The sequence below is a fragment of the Drosophila subpulchrella genome, unplaced genomic scaffold (genome assembly GCF_014743375.2).
Source record: "Drosophila subpulchrella strain 33 F10 #4 breed RU33 unplaced genomic scaffold, RU_Dsub_v1.1 Primary Assembly Seq391, whole genome shotgun sequence".
NCBI classification, from domain to species: Eukaryota; Metazoa; Arthropoda; class Insecta; order Diptera; family Drosophilidae; genus Drosophila; species Drosophila subpulchrella.
In genome coordinates, this window is record NW_023665613.1 from 445,295 (window position 1) to 462,135 (window position 16,841).

At 49.7% G+C, this 16,841-nt stretch overlaps 1 non-coding gene across 1 annotated transcript; it reads left to right on the forward strand.

Moving 5' to 3' along the window:
- Positions 1-576: 576 nt before the first annotated feature.
- Positions 577-755, forward strand: LOC119562087. Its single transcript, XR_005221662.1, has one exon. It is a non-coding gene; the product is annotated as a 5.8S ribosomal RNA (ribosomal RNA).
- The last annotated feature ends 16,086 nt before the right edge of the window (positions 756-16,841 follow it).

Consider the following 16,841-nt stretch of genomic DNA (forward strand, 5'->3'; position numbering starts at 1 on the left):
AATTGCCAAAAATATGATCTTTTATAGATCAAATATAAAATTTCGAACAAGCAAATCGAAATAATAATTGTAATAATAAATATATTATTGCATTAAATAAGAGATAAATAAATAAGCAAAAGCAAACAAATAACAAATTCGAACAAGCAAATCGAAATTATTAAATTTATTTAATATTATTATTATATTGTATATTAAATGCAATTAATTAATAAAACACTGTGTGTATATGGACCATAATATACACGCGTTGCGATATGTATTGTTCATCTCAGTTATGCGCATACATTGGATAATGCAACAACCTAAAATGTACAATGTTGTACCTGATTATTACAGGTTAATGTTTTATATAAATTTCAATATATATCGCTAAAAAAAAGTATTAATACCGTAAATGCCATTTAAAAAATACTTGATATATTATTGGTTATATGAAACTAAGACATTTCGCAGCATTCGTTTTAGGTATAAAAATCAATTTATTGAAGGAATTGATATATGCCAGTAAAATGGTGTATTTTTAATTTCTTTCAATAAAAACATATATGACAAAATTACCAAACCAATATATAAAACTCTAAGCGGTGGATCACTCGGCTCATGGGTCGATGAAGAACGCAGCAAACTGTGCGTCATCGTGTGAACTGCAGGACACATGAACATCGACATTTTGAACGCATATCGCAGTCCATGCTGTTATGTACTTTAATTAATTTTATAGTGCTGCTTGGACTACATATGGTTGAGGGTTGTAAGACTATGCTAATTAAGTTGTTTATATAAATTTTATAATGAAATTTTATAAGCATATGGTATATTATTGGATAATAATAATTTAATTATTATATTATTCATAATATTAACAAATATATGAAAAACATTATCTCACATTAGTAAATAATTTGAATGTGAAAAACGAAGAGAAATATTTTCTTTTTCAATCAAATAATACTGAGAAATGTCTAGCATAAAAAATTTATCTAGAATTGTCTCTTATTAAAGATTAGTAAATAGAAAGCCGTTGACAATATTATTATTCTTCGTTGATTCGTTAGACCAAACAAATGCCATACAAATATATAAAATATATAACGAATTTAATAAAATGTTTTATCATTATATATAAAGAATTAATTGCAAAAAAAGTTATACACAACCTCAACTCATATGGGACTACCCCCTGAATTTAAGCATATTAATTAGGGGAGGAAAAGAAACTAACCAGGATTTTCTTAGTAGCGGCGAGCGAAAAGAAATCAGTTCAGCACTAAGTCACTTTGTCTATATGGCAAATGTGAGATGCAGTGTATGGAGCGTCAATATTCTAGTATGAGAAATTAACGATTTAAGTCCTTCTTAAATGAGGCCATTTACCCATAGAGGGTGCCAGGCCCGTATAACGTTAATGATTACTAGATGATGTTTCCAAAGAGTCGTGTTGCTTGATAGTGCAGCACTAAGTGGGTGGTAAACTCCATCTAAAACTAAATATAACCATGAGACCGATAGTAAACAAGTACCGTGAGGGAAAGTTGAAAAGAACTCTGAATAGAGAGTTAAACAGTACGTGAAACTGCTTAGAGGTTAAGCCCGATGAACCTGAATATCCGTTATGGAAAATTCATCATTAAAATTGTAATATTTAAACAATATTATGATAATAGTGTGCATTTTTTCCATATAAGGACATTGTAATCTATTAGCATACAAAATTTATCATAAAATATAACTTATAGTTTATTCAAATTAATTTGCTTGCATTTTAACACAGAATAAATGTTATTAATTTGATAAAGTGCTGATAGATTTATATGAATACAGTGCGTTAATTTTTCGGAATTATATAATGGCATAATTATCATTGATTTTTGTGTTTATTATATGCACTTGTATGATTAACAATGCGAAAGATTCAGGATACCTTCGGGACCCGTCTTGAAACACGGACCAAGGAGTCTAACATATGTGCAAGTTATTGGGATATAAACCTAATAGCGTAATTAACTTGACTAATAATGGGATTAGTTTTTTAACTATTTATAGCTAATTAACACAATCCCGGGGCGTTCTATATAGTTATGTATAATGATATTTATATTATTTATGCCTCTAACTGGAACGTACCTTGAGCATATATGCTGTGACCCGAAAGATGGTGAACTATACTTGATCAGGTTGAAGTCAGGGGAAACCCTGATGGAAGACCGAAACAGTTCTGACGTGCAAATCGATTGTCAGAATTGAGTATAGGGGCGAAAGACCAATCGAACCATCTAGTAGCTGGTTCCTTCCGAAGTTTCCCTCAGGATAGCTGGTGCATTTTAATGTTATATAAAATAATCTTATCTGGTAAAGCGAATGATTAGAGGCCTTAGGGTCGAAACGATCTTAACCTATTCTCAAACTTTAAATGGGTAAGAACCTTAACTTTCTTGATATGAAGTTCAAGGTTATGATATAATGTGCCCAGTGGGCCACTTTTGGTAAGCAGAACTGGCGCTGTGGGATGAACCAAACGTAATGTTACGGTGCCCAAATTAACAACTCATGCAGATACCATGAAAGGCGTTGGTTGCTTAAAACAGCAGGACGGTGATCATGGAAGTCGAAATCCGCTAAGGAGTGTGTAACAACTCACCTGCCGAAGCAACTAGCCCTTAAAATGGATGGCGCTTAAGTTGTATACCTATACATTACCGCTAAAGTAGATGATTTATATTACTTGTGATATAAATTTTGAAACTTTAGTGAGTAGGAAGGTACAATGGTATGCGTAGAAGTGTTTGGCGTAAGCCTGCATGGAGCTGCCATTGGTACAGATCTTGGTGGTAGTAGCAAATAATCGAATGAGACCTTGGAGGACTGAAGTGGAGAAGGGTTTCGTGTGAACAGTGGTTGATCACGAGTTAGTCGGTCCTAAGTTCAAGGCGAAAGCCGAAAATTTTCAAGTAAAACACAAATGCCATACAAATATAATTATATTATATAAATCAAGCTAATTAATATACTTGAATAATTTTGAACGAAAGGGAATACGGTTCCAATTCCGTAACCTGTTGAGTATCCGTTTGTTATTAAATATGGGCCTCGTGCTCATCCTGGCAACAGGAACGACCATAAAGAAGCCGTCGAGAGATATCGGAAGAGTTTTCTTTTCTGTTTTATAGCCGTACTACCATGGAAGTCTTTCGCAGAGAGATATGGTAGATGGGCTAGAAGAGCATGACATATACTGTTGTGTCGATATTTTCTCCTCGGACCTTGAAAATTTATGGTGGGGACACGCAAACTTCTCAACAGGCCGTACCAATATCCGCAGCTGGTCTCCAAGGTGAAGAGTCTCTAGTCGATAGAATAATGTAGGTAAGGGAAGTCGGCAAATTAGATCCGTAACTTCGGGATAAGGATTGGCTCTGAAGATTGAGATAGTCGGGCTTGATTGGGAAACAATAACATGGTTTATGTGCTCGTTCTGGGTAAATAGAGTGTCTGGCATTTATGTTGGTCACTTGTTCCCCGGATAGTTTAGTTACGTAGCCAATTGTGGAACTTTCTTGCTAAAATTTTTAAGAATACTAATTGGGTTAAACCAATTAGTTCTTATTAATTATAACGATTATCAATTAACAATCAATTCAGAACTGGCACGGACTTGGGGAATCCGACTGTCTAATTAAAACAAAGCATTGTGATGGCCCTAGCGGGTGTTGACACAATGTGATTTCTGCCCAGTGCTCTGAATGTCAAAGTGAAGAAATTCAAGTAAGCGCGGGTCAACGGCGGGAGTAACTATGACTCTCTTAAGGTAGCCAAATGCCTCGTCATCTAATTAGTGACGCGCATGAATGGATTAACGACGGACGTGTGTTTTTTCGTGGTCCCAATCAGTCGGTCATATCTCGGAAAGTACGTGGTGTACAAAGTTAAAATTTGCGTCAAAATTCGTGCCTTTGCGAAAGGAGTACGGTGGTGTAAAAACATTTAGGAAAAGTCAGCGGTGAGCGGAGTAATCGGAGTTTTCCTTTGTGGAAAATTCCACACGTGCGCGCGCCGCGTGTGCTTGGAGAGCGCTTTCGAGAGAGCGCTTTCGTGAGAGAGCTTTCGCGAGAGCGTTTGGCGTCAGGTGTTCCCTCTCGCGTGATTCCTCTCGCGCGTCAGCTGTGCGTGTACCGCCTAAGCTTTCTTATCGGGTAAGTGAGCTTGCTCGAGAAAAAGTTTAGAGGGTAGGTGGGCGATGGCTCCATCTCCGATGGAGACGGAGGGCGGATGCTCGGGCAGCGAATCTGCCAGCAGTCGAGGTAGCGTCAATGTTGGACGAAAAGGCCGCCCGAAGGGGAAGCGTGGACGAGGTGCTGCCGCAAGGGACGCCTCGCAGGCAAAGATTGTTGCCGTGGATGGAGTTGGAGGCGGGCCAGAGCCCCTTGTAGAGGAGACGCTCTCTTCTCTGGAGATGCCGCCGCCGCCCGCTCCCGCTGCCGCCGCCCCCACTGCTGCTGTAGTAGCTGCAGCTGCTACTGCTGCTGCCGCTGCCGCTGCTGCTGCCGCTGCCGACGCCGCTGAAGCCTCGACATCAGCCGCTGCAGCAAAAGTCGCCGTTGGAGTTGAGGTCGTAGTCCCCTCTCCCCCTCCCGTTGTTCGCTCGTCGCACTGCTCCATGGAGATCGTGAAGCAAGGATCGTGCCGCGTCGCAGAAGAGTCGACTGCGATCAGGGATGAGCTGCTAGGGCTCATTGTGAATATAGTGTCTGCAAAACTCCAGACGGAGATTATGAAAGTCGCAACGAGGTACGACGGCTTGATCTCGTCGCTGCTTATTAGGAATGCCATCCTCGATGATCGCTACAAGCAGTGCAAGAAGACGCCACCGCCGCCAGCTCAGCGACCAGTCGCTGTTGCTAACCAGCCGTCGTATGCAGTTGCGTACCCCAGCTTGCCAGTGCCTTCTGCCACGCCGATCCCGATGCCGCGAAAGCCGCGGGAGACCTGGTCGGCAGTCGTGCACAGCCCAGACCCGACCATCTCGGGCAAGCAGCTGGCGGAGAAGGTGCGGAAAGAAATCGCTCCTGCACTAGGAGTCCGACTCCATGAAGTCAGGGGATTGGCGCGTGGCGGTGCGGTTATACGTACCCCGTCGTCCAGTGAGCTTAAGCGCGTGATGGCTAACAAGAAGTTCGGCGAGGCCGGACTTGAAATTAAGCAGACCCCGGAACTTAAGCCAAAGGTTGTAGTGAGCAACGTCGACACTGCGCACACGCCCGAGGACTTCATGACGGAGTTGTATAAAAACAACTTCGAGGACAAGATGGACCTGGCACAATTCAAGAGGACGGTGCGGCTCGAAAAGCCCTGGTCGCAGGCTAATGGCGCCACGGTCAACGTGACGCTAGAGGTCGACGCGACGGCACTTGATGTCCTGGACGGAGGAAAAGCCTACATAGGGTGGTTTGCATATAACTGCCGGGCCTTGGTGCGCACTTATGCGTGCCATAGGTGCGTCGGTTTCGACCACAAGGTGGCCAGTTGCAGGATGAAGGAGAGCGACAAGGTCTGCCGACAGTGCGGACAGACTGGCCACAATGCGCGAGGCTGCACCAATCCGGTGGACTGCCGGAATTGCCGCTTCAAGGGCTACCCATCGGCGCACCATATGCTGTCCCCCGGGTGCCCTGTGTATGCGGCGGTGCTGGCGCGGGTGAATGCTAGACATTAAAAATGTATAGCTTCATCCAAGCAAATTGTGGCAAAGGACGAGCTGCTACCATCGAGCTCGGAGTCCGATTGCGAGAGAGCAAGAGCCTGTTCGCACTGGTCCAGGAGCCATATGTGAACGACGGGAGGATGGATGAGCTGCCTGACGGTATAAGGAGTTTTACCGATCGAGGAGGAAAGGCGGCCATCCTAGTTAATCACCAGGATGTCACCTGCATGCAAGTGGAGCCCCTCACCACGGAGTACGGCGTATGTGTGAGCATAAAAGGAAGATTTGGCTTAATCTTTCTATGCTCCGCATATTGTCAGTTTGATGCCGATTTACCACCGTACCTCGCGTACTTGGATGCGGTCCTGCTGCTGGCCAGCAGAACCCCCGCAATCCTTGGCCTTGATGCGAACGCAGCATCCCCCATGTGGTTTAGCAAGCTCCCTCCTCACGCTGAGGGACTTGCAAACTATAATCGGGGTGAGCTGCTGTCTCAGTGGATTGTGGAGAAGGAAGCCGTGGTTCTAAACCAGCCAAGTTCGGTGTACACGTTCGAGTCCAGCAACGGACGGAGCGACATCGACGTGACGATCGCCAACGCTGCAGGATCTATGCTAGCCACATACGAGTGGAGAGTGGACGATTGGGAGTTGAGTGACCACAACATCGTTACTGTTGTGGCCAACCCAACGACCGATACAGCCGTTGAGAGCCTAGCTCCGGTGCCGTCCTGGAACTTCTCCAATGCACGTTGGCGGTTGTTCGAGCAGGAAATGGTGAGTAGGGCAACCGAACTTCCGGAAGACTTCTCAGAATCGCCGCTGGACCAACAAGCCTCTACCCTTCGCAGGATCGTCCACGAAGTGTGCGACCTTGTTCTGGGTAGGAGGACTGCAGGATCGCCGAGATCGAGACCAGGTTGGTGGACCGCTGACCTTAGTGCGATGCGCCGCGAAGTCAGGAGACTTAGGCGCCGACTTCAGGATGCCAGACGTCGTCGCCATGACGACGTGGCCGAGCTTATTGTGCGCGAGCTGAGACTTACCTCGGCCGCCTACAAGAAGCTCATCCTGAGGACGAAGGAGGACAGCTGGAGACGCTTCGTGGGAGAAAATTCACACGATCCCTGGGGGCGCGTCTACAAGATGTGCCGAGGTCGCAAGAAACGGACGGAGATTGGGTGCCTTCGCGTAAATGGCGAGCTAGTCACCAACTGGAGTGACTGTGCGCGTGTGCTCCTCCGCAACTTTTTCCCAGTTGCGGAGTCCGATGCACCGATTGCCTCAGCGGAGGAATTCCCACCGCCCCTGGAAGTTTCTGAGGTTGGTGCTTGTGTCGCTAGGTTGAAGAGCAAACGCTCGCCTGGCATGGACGGCATCAACGGTACGATTTGCAAGGCTGTGTGGCGCGCCATACCTCAGCATCTTACGGCGATGTATTCCAGCTGCATCCGGTCGGGGTACTTCCCTGCTGAGTGGAAATGCCCTCGTGTGGTAGCTCTGCTCAAGGGACCCGACAAGGACAGGTGTGAGCCATCGTCGTACCGCGGCATTTGCCTGCTTCCGGTTTTCGGAAAGGTGCTGGAGGCCATCATGGTAGATCGTGTGAGAGAAGTTCTTCCGGAAGGCTGCAGGTGGCAGTTCGGTTTTCGCCAAGGACGTTGTGTGGAGGATGCTTGGATGCACGTGAAGAGCAGTATTCACGCCAGCCCGGCGAAATACGTGCTCGGCATTTTCGTGGACTTCAAGGGAGCCTTCGACAATGTGGAATGGAGTGCTGCACTGCGCCGACTGGCGGAGTTGGGATGCCGAGAGATGGGCTTGTGGCAGAGCTTCTTCTCAGGCAGAAGAGCAGTCATCCGAAGCAGTTACGAGGAAGTTGATGTCCCCGTAACTAGAGGCTGTCCGCAGGGGTCAATCAGCGGCCCATTCATTTGGGATCTGCTGATGGATGTACTGATCCGGCGCCTTGAGTCGTACTGCACACTGAGTGCGTATGCGGATGATTTGCTGCTTCTCGTCGAGGGAAACTCCCGACTCGCGCTGGAGACAAAAGGAGCGCAACTAATGTCCATCGTTGAAACGTGGGGGATGGAAGTCGGCGTTGCCGTTTCCACCAGTAAGACGGTAATTATGCTGCTTAAAGGAAGCGAACACTTTACGCGTGGCCCTTCGCGTGTACCAAGTCGCCCCCCTGCGGTAAAATTTGCTGGAGCAAACTTGCCGTATGTAAGCAGCTGCCGGTACCTTGGCATCACAGTCAGCGAAGGCTTGAGATTCCTCGAGCACGTCGGGAACCTTCGACAGCGTATGGCTGGAGTCGTTGCAGCATTGGCGCGTGTGCTTCGAGTAGACTGGGGTTTCAGTCCTCGAGCCAGGCGGACCATCTATGCCGGACTCATGGTGCCCTGTGCGCTATTTGGTGCCTCGGTATGGTATGTCACTACGACGCAGCAAGTTGTGGCCAAGAGGCGACTCCTTGCTTGCCAGAGGCTAATCCTTATGGGAAGCCTTCCGGTATGCCGAACAGTGTCCACTGCGGCACTGCAGGTTCTTGCTGGCGTTCCCCCGTTTGATTTAGCTGCCATGCAAATGGCAGTTAAATACAAACTAAAGCGTGGATACCCGCTGGAGGAATACGATCTGCTGTATGGCGAAGACCTCACGAGTCTGAGCTGGGAAGAGAAGATGGTGCGTATGGAGCAGTGCTTACTGCACAGATGGCAGGACAGATGGGATGACTTAGATGCATCTGGACGGGTGACCTACAAGTTCATCCCAGATGTCACTCTGGCATTTCGGAATCCACACTTCGGATTTCCGATGCGCACCGGATTCCTGATCACTGGACACGGATCGTTAAACGCATTTCTGCATAATAGAGCGCTCTCGGACTCTGCCGCATGCTCATGTGGCGATCCAGTTGAGGATTGGCAGCACGTCTTGTGTGACTGCCCCCTCTATGCAGATTTGCGCGACCTTGATGGACTTGGAGTGCAGCGAGATGGTGAAAACTGGACGTTTGGAAGGATTCTGGAGGATGAGGACAGGACTCGACGACTCAACACGTTTGCTGACGAAGCGTTCCGCAGGAGGAGGGACTTTTAGTCCAAAACCCTTGCCGTGTGGTAGCGGCGAAGAATTCTGCCACAGCCTGTCATAGCTTGTCGTAGGAGGCGACTAATATGGCAAATGGTTGCCCCATCCGAGCTTGTCGGAGCTGAAGGGGTGAGGCTCACCGAGCCTGTAATTTCGGTACCACGGGTTGAGCAGCTCCAAGGCTGCTCATTGAGGTTGGCCCCCTTGTGGGAGTATCGTGGTGGCTGTGGTTGACACCTATATCGCGGGTAGAGTCCTCGGGCTCGACGTGGATGTTGCGTTATACAACTCGGGTGCCGTGACCCACAGAACGGTAGAGATTTTAGATAGATCTCGCCCCTACGCAAGGGGGAGTGCTTGCCCGACAAGTAAGCACTCGAATTGCTACTGGGGTGGTTGCTATGTATATAGCTATAGCTTCTAGTCCGGGGCGTTGGTTTGGCGCTTAATCTAGACCCGTGCATTATGTACTCACTTGTGGGTATATTAGAATGCCGTGGTTGTAATCCCTTCATTGCGGAACATGCCACGTTAAATAAAAGCGGAGGGATCCGATTCCCACTGTCCCTATCTACTACAGTCGGTGTTTGGTTGCTCGCGAGAACAGACGTGTTTTTCCGTACGCTCCGCGAGTAAAGCGCATTTAGGCAGTAAAACAACAGGTACATTGTTGAAAATAGTGCGAAAATTCGTGTTTCGTGCTTGCGAACACAGTGCGTGTGTTTTCCGTTTGAAATTCTGCGGAAATCGGGCGATATTCGCGTTTTTCTTTTTGGAAATTTTCCATTAAGACACGTGTGTCGCGAGAGAGGCGCTCTCTCGAGAGAGGCGTTTGCCTAATTTAGGCACATTTTGTCGCCCACAGCTGTGTGGTTTGTGTCTCCGCTGAACTTGGATCAGCTGATCAGCTGACCGAGCTTTTGAGAACCAGCTGATAGGAAGGGGTAAGTCTCGAATATCAAAGAGCTTACTTAGTAAGGCCGATAACCGGCAGATGGCGCCACCAAAAATGGTGGTCGACGAGTCCGGGAGCGAAAGTGCGAGCAGCCGTGGAAGCAGCTCGGGCAGAGGGCGCGCCAGAGGCAAGCGCAACAAAGCGCCGCTGAGGGAGGCCTCGAGGTGCAAAGTGTTGGCGCTGGATGCAACCGCCGCTGCCCCTGCCGACGCCTTTGCCGCTGCCCCCGCCGCTGCCCCCGCCGCTGACGCTGCCGCAGTCGCAGCCGCTGCCGCTGCCGCAGCCGCTGCCGCAGCCGCTGCCCCCGCCGCTGCCCCCGCCGCTGCCCCCGCCGACGCTGCCGCAGTCGCAGCCGCTGCTGATGGAGGGACCTTCGTCGTGCCAGCCAGCGTAGAGAAATCCTTCTCGGACAGGGAATGGAGGGGAAACGGAGCCGTTGCTGCCGAGATGGGCGACATCCGTGCGGATATCCTGAGGATGTCCCACGTAGCGAGCCCTACCGTGAGCATTAAGACGCAGTTGTTGGCAAACCGCTACGAGGAGGTCGTCGGAGCCCTGCTGATCCGCATCGGAGTGCTGGAGGATCGCTTGAAGAGGCAGACACCGGTCGCCTCGGCCGCCTCATATGCAGCCACCGCTGCTAGAGGCGCGCACCTAGTCGCCTCACCTGCTGCCCCTGTTGCCCCCCTTGCCCCCGTACCCGCACCGCGGAAGATTCGGGAGACATGGTCGGCTGTCGTTGCGTGCGACGACCCGGCCCTGTCAGGCAGGCAAATCGCTGAGAAGATCCGCAAGGAGGTAGCGCCCGCTCTGGGCGTACGAGTACACGAGGTGCGTGAGCTGAAGCGGGCCGGCGCGATCATTCGCACGCCTTCGCAGGCGGAGATGACGAAGGTCGTCGCCTCCGCAAAGTTCGCCGAGGTGGGCCTGAAGGTGTCGAGGAACACCGCTGCGAAGCCGCGTGTTACGGTCCAGGATGTGGACACCTCCGTGGGACCGGACGAGTTTATGATGGAGCTCAGGGAGAAGAACTTCGAAGAGATGAGCCTCAAGGAGTTCCAGAAGGCGGTTGTCCTGGCGACCAAGCCCTGGTCAGCTGCTGACGGTGCCACAATCAATGTGACGCTGGAGGTAGACGACCAGGCGCTGGCCGTTCTCGAGGGCGGGAGAGTATATATTAAGTGGTTTTCCTACCGCTGCCGCTCTCAGGTGCGAACCTACGCGTGCCACCGATGCCTTGGCTTTGACCACAAGGTCAATGAGTGTCGGTACGCCCGAGAGAAGCAGGTCTGCCGCCAGTGCGGACAGAACGACCACGTCGCGGCGAAGTGCAGAAATGCGGTGGACTGCCGCAACTGCCGTCACAAGGGTATGCCCTCGGGGCATTATATGCTCTCGGGTGGCTGCCCGATATACGGCGCGCTGCTAGCCAGGGTGCAAGCTAGACATTGATAATGTTTAGCTTCATCCAAGCGAATTGTGGTCGAGGCCGTTGCGCTGTCATCGAGCTTGCCAAGCAGATGAGAGATGCTGGCCACCTGTTCGCACTAGTCCAGGAGCCCTACGTGGACGCTGGCAAGCGACTCACTGGACTGCCTGGAGGAATGAGGATATTCGCCGATAGGAGGAAGAAAGCTGCCATCATCGTGGACGACCCATCTGCCATCTGCATGCCCATCGAGGCTTTGACGACGGACTACGGAGTGTGCGTGAGTGTCACAGGAAGATATGGCACAATCTTTCTGGCCTCCGTATACTGCCAGCATCTAGCTGCTCTGGAGCCCTACACTGACTACCTGGATACGGTTCTGCTATTAGCTAGCAGAACACCGACAATCCTCGGACTTGATGCTAACGCAGTCTCCCCTATGTGGTTCAGCAAATCCCCAGACAACTCTGGAGACCGCCTGAACCGCGAACGGGGACAGCTCATGAACGAGTGGATAATCGCAAGCGGTGCCAGTGTACTGAATACGGCCAGCCAGGTGTTCACGTTCGATAATCACCGCTCTAGAAGTGATATCGACGTGACCTTCGCCAACGAAGCGGCGCGAGTATGGGCAACCTACGATTGGAGAGTTGACTTCTGGGAGCTGAGTGACCACAACATTATCACTGTTGAGGTTACTCCAGATCCGAGCAGTACCGTTGAGAGCCTAGCTCCGGTACCGCAATGGAAGCTCTCCAATGCAAGTTGGCGAAGATTCAGTGTAGAGTTAAGGAGTGCAGCACAGAGTCTCGAGGAACTGGAGGAATCGCCGTTGGACGACCATGTGTCTGCCCTTCGCTCCATCGTACACGATGTGTGCGACAGGGTGATAGGGCGCAGGATACCTGCAGCGAGGGGAAACGTAATATGGTGGAATCCTGAGCTGAGTACCAAGCGCCAAGAGGTTCGGAGACTGAGGCGTAGGCTGCAGGCAGCTCGCCGGAGTGGCACCGACGATGCTGAGCAACTTGCCGCTGGACTGAGATTTGCCTCAGGCCAGTACAAGAAGCTTATCTTGACGACAAAGGAGCAAAACTGGCGGGACTTCGTGGGACGGCACAAGGATGATCCATGGGGGCACGTATACCGAATATGCCGAGGCCGGAAGAAGACAGCCGATCTCGGATGTCTCCGGTCGAACGGCGCGCTTTCCGTAACTTGGCACGACTGCGCAAGTGTGCTCCTCCGCAACTTTTTCCCTGCTGCGGAGTCGACGACACGAGAAGACATACCCCCTGGTGCCCCACCGATCCTCGAAGCCTTCGAGGTGGCAACCAGCGTCGCGAGGCTGAGAAGCCGGCGATCGCCGGGTATGGATGGCATCACGGGCGGTATTGTCAAGGAGGTATGGCGTGCCATCCCTCAGCACCTGACGAAGCTGTACTCTCGGTGCATCTCGGAAGGATACTTTCCGGCCGAGTGGAAGCACCCGAGAGTGATACCGCTGGTAAAGGGGCCAGATAAGGACAGGAGCGATCCTGCCTCTTATCGCGGCATATGCCTTTTACCAGTGTTCGGAAAGGCGCTTGAGGGAATCATGGTGAATCGGCTGAAGGATGTGCTACCGGATGGCTGCAGATGGCAATTCGGATTCAGGCCTGGACGCTGCGTGGAGGATGCGTGGATGCACGCCAAAAACACCGTCGCCAACAGTCGCGAGAGGAGGGTCCTTGGAATCTTTGTCGATTTCAAGGGAGCCTTCGACAACGTGGAGTGGAGTGCGGTGCTGGATCGGCTTGTCGACGTAGGCTGTCGAGAAATCGACTTGTGGAAAAGCTATTTTTCCGGCCGTAGCGCAAGCATCATCAGCAGGTATGAAGCAGCCACAGTTGCGGTTACACGGGGCTGCCCGCAAGGGTCCGTCAGTGGTCCATTTATTTGGAATTTACTGATGGATGTGCTGCTTCAGCGCTTGGAGCCACATTGTGCTCTGAGCGCGTTTGCAGATGATCTTCTGCTTTTCGTCGACGGGAATTCCCGTGCCGATCTGGAGCGGAAGGGCGAGCAGTTGATGGACATCGTGGGAGCCTGGGGAGCTGAGGTTGGAGTGAGTGTGTCAACCAGCAAGACGGCAATAATGTTGCTGAAAGGACAGCTTTCACGCACGAGGAGACCGACGGTACGGTTTGCTGGAGCAAGCCTGCCTTACGTCACCAAATGCCGGTACCTTGGCATCTTAGTCGGCGAGCGGTTGAGTTTTCTCCCGCATATCTCTGCTCTCAGAGATCGGCTGGCTGGAGTTGCCGGAGGACTAGCGCGGGTGCTTCGAGTCGATTGGGGGCTCAGCTCCCGTGCTAAGAGGACGATTTACAGCGGACTCATGGTCCCCTGTGCACTCTTTGGTGCCTCGGTCTGGTACAAGGCGGCGAGTAGGGGCAAGTCCCTTAAACTCCTCACCTCGTGCCAGAGGTCCATCCTTTTAGGATGCCTACCGGTATGCCGCACAGTGTCCACGGTGGCACTGCAGGTGCTTGCTGGTGCTCCTCCAATGGATCTGGATGCTCACAGGATCGCCGTGAAGTTCAAGCTGAGGAAGGATGTCCCCCTGGATGAGAGCGACTGGCTCCACGGACAGGACCTGTCCGTGTTGGACTGGAAAGCTAAGATGGCGCTGCTAGACGAACGTCTGCTAAATGAGTGGCAACTCAGATGGGATCGCGCGGAACACGGCTCCGTGACTCGCGAGTTTTTCCCAGAGGCAGCGTTCGTCTACAAGAGGAAAGACTTTGTCTTTACCCTCAAAGCCGGATTCTTGCTGACAGGACACGGGTCGATGAACGCATTTCTGCAAGGCAGGACCCTCAGCACCACGACCGCATGCTCATGTGGCGTGGCAAGAGAGGACTGGCGCCACATACTGTGTGAATGCCGCCTGTACAACGATTTGCGGGACCTGGATGCCCTTGGAGTCGTTCGAGACCAGGGAAGATGGATCGTCGCGGGAGTAGTCGAGACCCCAGAACGGATGCGTCTCCTAGGAGTTTTTGCCGATGCTGCCTTCTCGAGGCGAAGGATGGATGCGACGAGGGAGGAACCACAGGCGCCGGGACGTTAGTCCCACACCTCTTTTGCCGTGTGGTAGCGGCGAAGAATACTGCCACAGCCTGCCATAGCTTGTCGTAGGAGGCGACTAATATGGCAATGGTTGCCCCATCCGAGCTTGTCGGAGCTGAAGGGGTGAGGCTCACCGAGCCTGTAATTTCGGTACCACGGGTTGAGCAGCTCCAAGGCTGCTCATTGAGGTTGGCCCCCTTGTGGGAGTATCGTGGTGGCTGTGGTTGACACCTATATCGCGGGTAGAGTCCTCGGGCTCGACGTGGATGTTGCGTTATACAACTCGGGTGCTGTGACCCACAGAACAGTAGAGATTTTAGATAGATCTCGCCCCTACGCAAGGGGGAGTGCTTGCCCGACAAGTAAGTACTCGAATTGCTACTGGGGTGGATGCTATGTACATAGCTATAGCTTCTAGTCCGGGGCGTTGGTCTGGCGCTTAACCTAGACCCGTGCATTATATACTCACTTGTGGGTATATTAGAATGCCGTGGTTGTAATCCCTTCATTGTGGAACACGCCACGTAAAATAAATTCGGAGGGATCCGAGACACACCTGTCCCTATCTACTATTTTAGATAGATCTCGCCCCTACGCAAGGGGGAGTGCTTGCCCGACAAGTAAGCACTCGAATTGCTACTGGGGTGGTTGCTATGTACATAGCTATAGCTTCTAGTCCGGGGCGTTGGTCTGGCGCTTAACCTAGACCCGTGCATTATATACTCACTTGTGGGTATATTAGAATGCCGTGGTTGTAATCCCTTCATTGTGGAACACGCCACGTAAAATAAGTTCGGAGGGATCCGAGACACACCCCCCTGTCCCTATCTACTATCTAGCGAAACCACAGCCAAGGGAACGGGCTTGGAATAATTAGCGGGGAAAGAAGACCCTTTTGAGCTTGACTCTAATCTGGCAGTGTAAGGAGACATAAGAGGTGTAGAATAAGTGGGAGATATTAGACTTCGGTTTGGTATCGCCAATGAAATACCACTACTCTTATTGTTTCCTTACTTACTTGATTAAATGGAACGTGTATCATTTCCTAGCCATTATACGGATATATTTATTATATCTTATGGTATTGGGTTTTGATGCAAGCTTCTTGATCAAAGTATCACGAGTTTGTTATATAATCGCAAACAAATTCTTTAATAAAACGGTGCATTTATGTATTTTTGATTTGAAAATTTGGTATAACTCCAATTACTCAGGTATGATCCAATTCAAGGACATTGCCAGGTAGGGAGTTTGACTGGGGCGGTACATCTCTCAAATAATAACGGAGGTGTCCCAAGGCCAGCTCAGTGCGGACAGAAACCACACATAGAGCAAAAGGGCAAATGCTGACTTGATCTCGGTGTTCAGTACACACAGGGACAGCAAAAGCTCGGCCTATCGATCCTTTTGGTTTAAAGAGTTTTTAACAAGAGGTGTCAGAAAAGTTACCATAGGGATAACTGGCTTGTGGCGGCCAAGCGTTCATAGCGACGTCGCTTTTTGATCCTTCGATGTCGGCTCTTCCTATCATTGTGAAGCAAAATTCACCAAGCGTTGGATTGTTCACCCATGCAAGGGAACGTGAGCTGGGTTTAGACCGTCGTGAGACAGGTTAGTTTTACCCTACTAATGACAAAACGTTGTTGCGACAGCATTCCTGCGTAGTACGAGAGGAACCGCAGGTACGGACCAATGGCACAATACTTGTTCGAGCGAACAGTGGTATGACGCTACGTCCGTTGGATTATGCCTGAACGCCTCTAAGGTCGTATCCGTGCTGGACTGCAATGATAAATAAGGGGCAATTTGCATTGTATGGCTTCTAAACCATTTAAAGTTTATAATTTACTTTATAAACGACAATGGATGTGATGCCAATGTAATTTGTAACATAGTAAATTGGGAGGATCTTTGATCACCTGATGCCGCGCTAGTTACATATAAAAGCATTATTTAATACAATGACAAAGCCTAGAATCAATTGTAAACGACTTTTGTAACAGGCAAGGTGTTGTAAGTGGTTGAGCAGCTGCCATACTGCGATCCACTGAAGCTTATCCTTTGCTTGATGATTCGATAATAAAGATGTTGCAAGCGGGCATAATCATTATGCTTGCTTGCAGCATCGCACGCCACTTTGTTTGTGGTGTGTAAGGTAGGGAAGAAGAAATATAAAAGACCTAAATTGGAAACATCAATATATAAGTAAATATTGAACAAACAAAATGTATCGTCATCTTATTAGTGACGCGATGATAAAGTGGCAAACATATTCCATGTATAAATATTCCTATGGTATTAAAATTCAAGTAAAGAGGACATATATAAAAGTTTGTATATATGGTTCATTCAATGGTAGCAGCGGTTGGTTGGTTGGTGTCTGCTCCTCTTATTGTTCAAAACTTATGTTATGGTAGCAAGTCTATATCGTCATATTATTAGTGACGCGAAAAAGTAGTGGCAAAACATATTCCATGTATAAATAAATATTCCTATGGTATTGAAATTCAAGTAAAGAGGCCATTCAAGTAAAGAGGACTTATA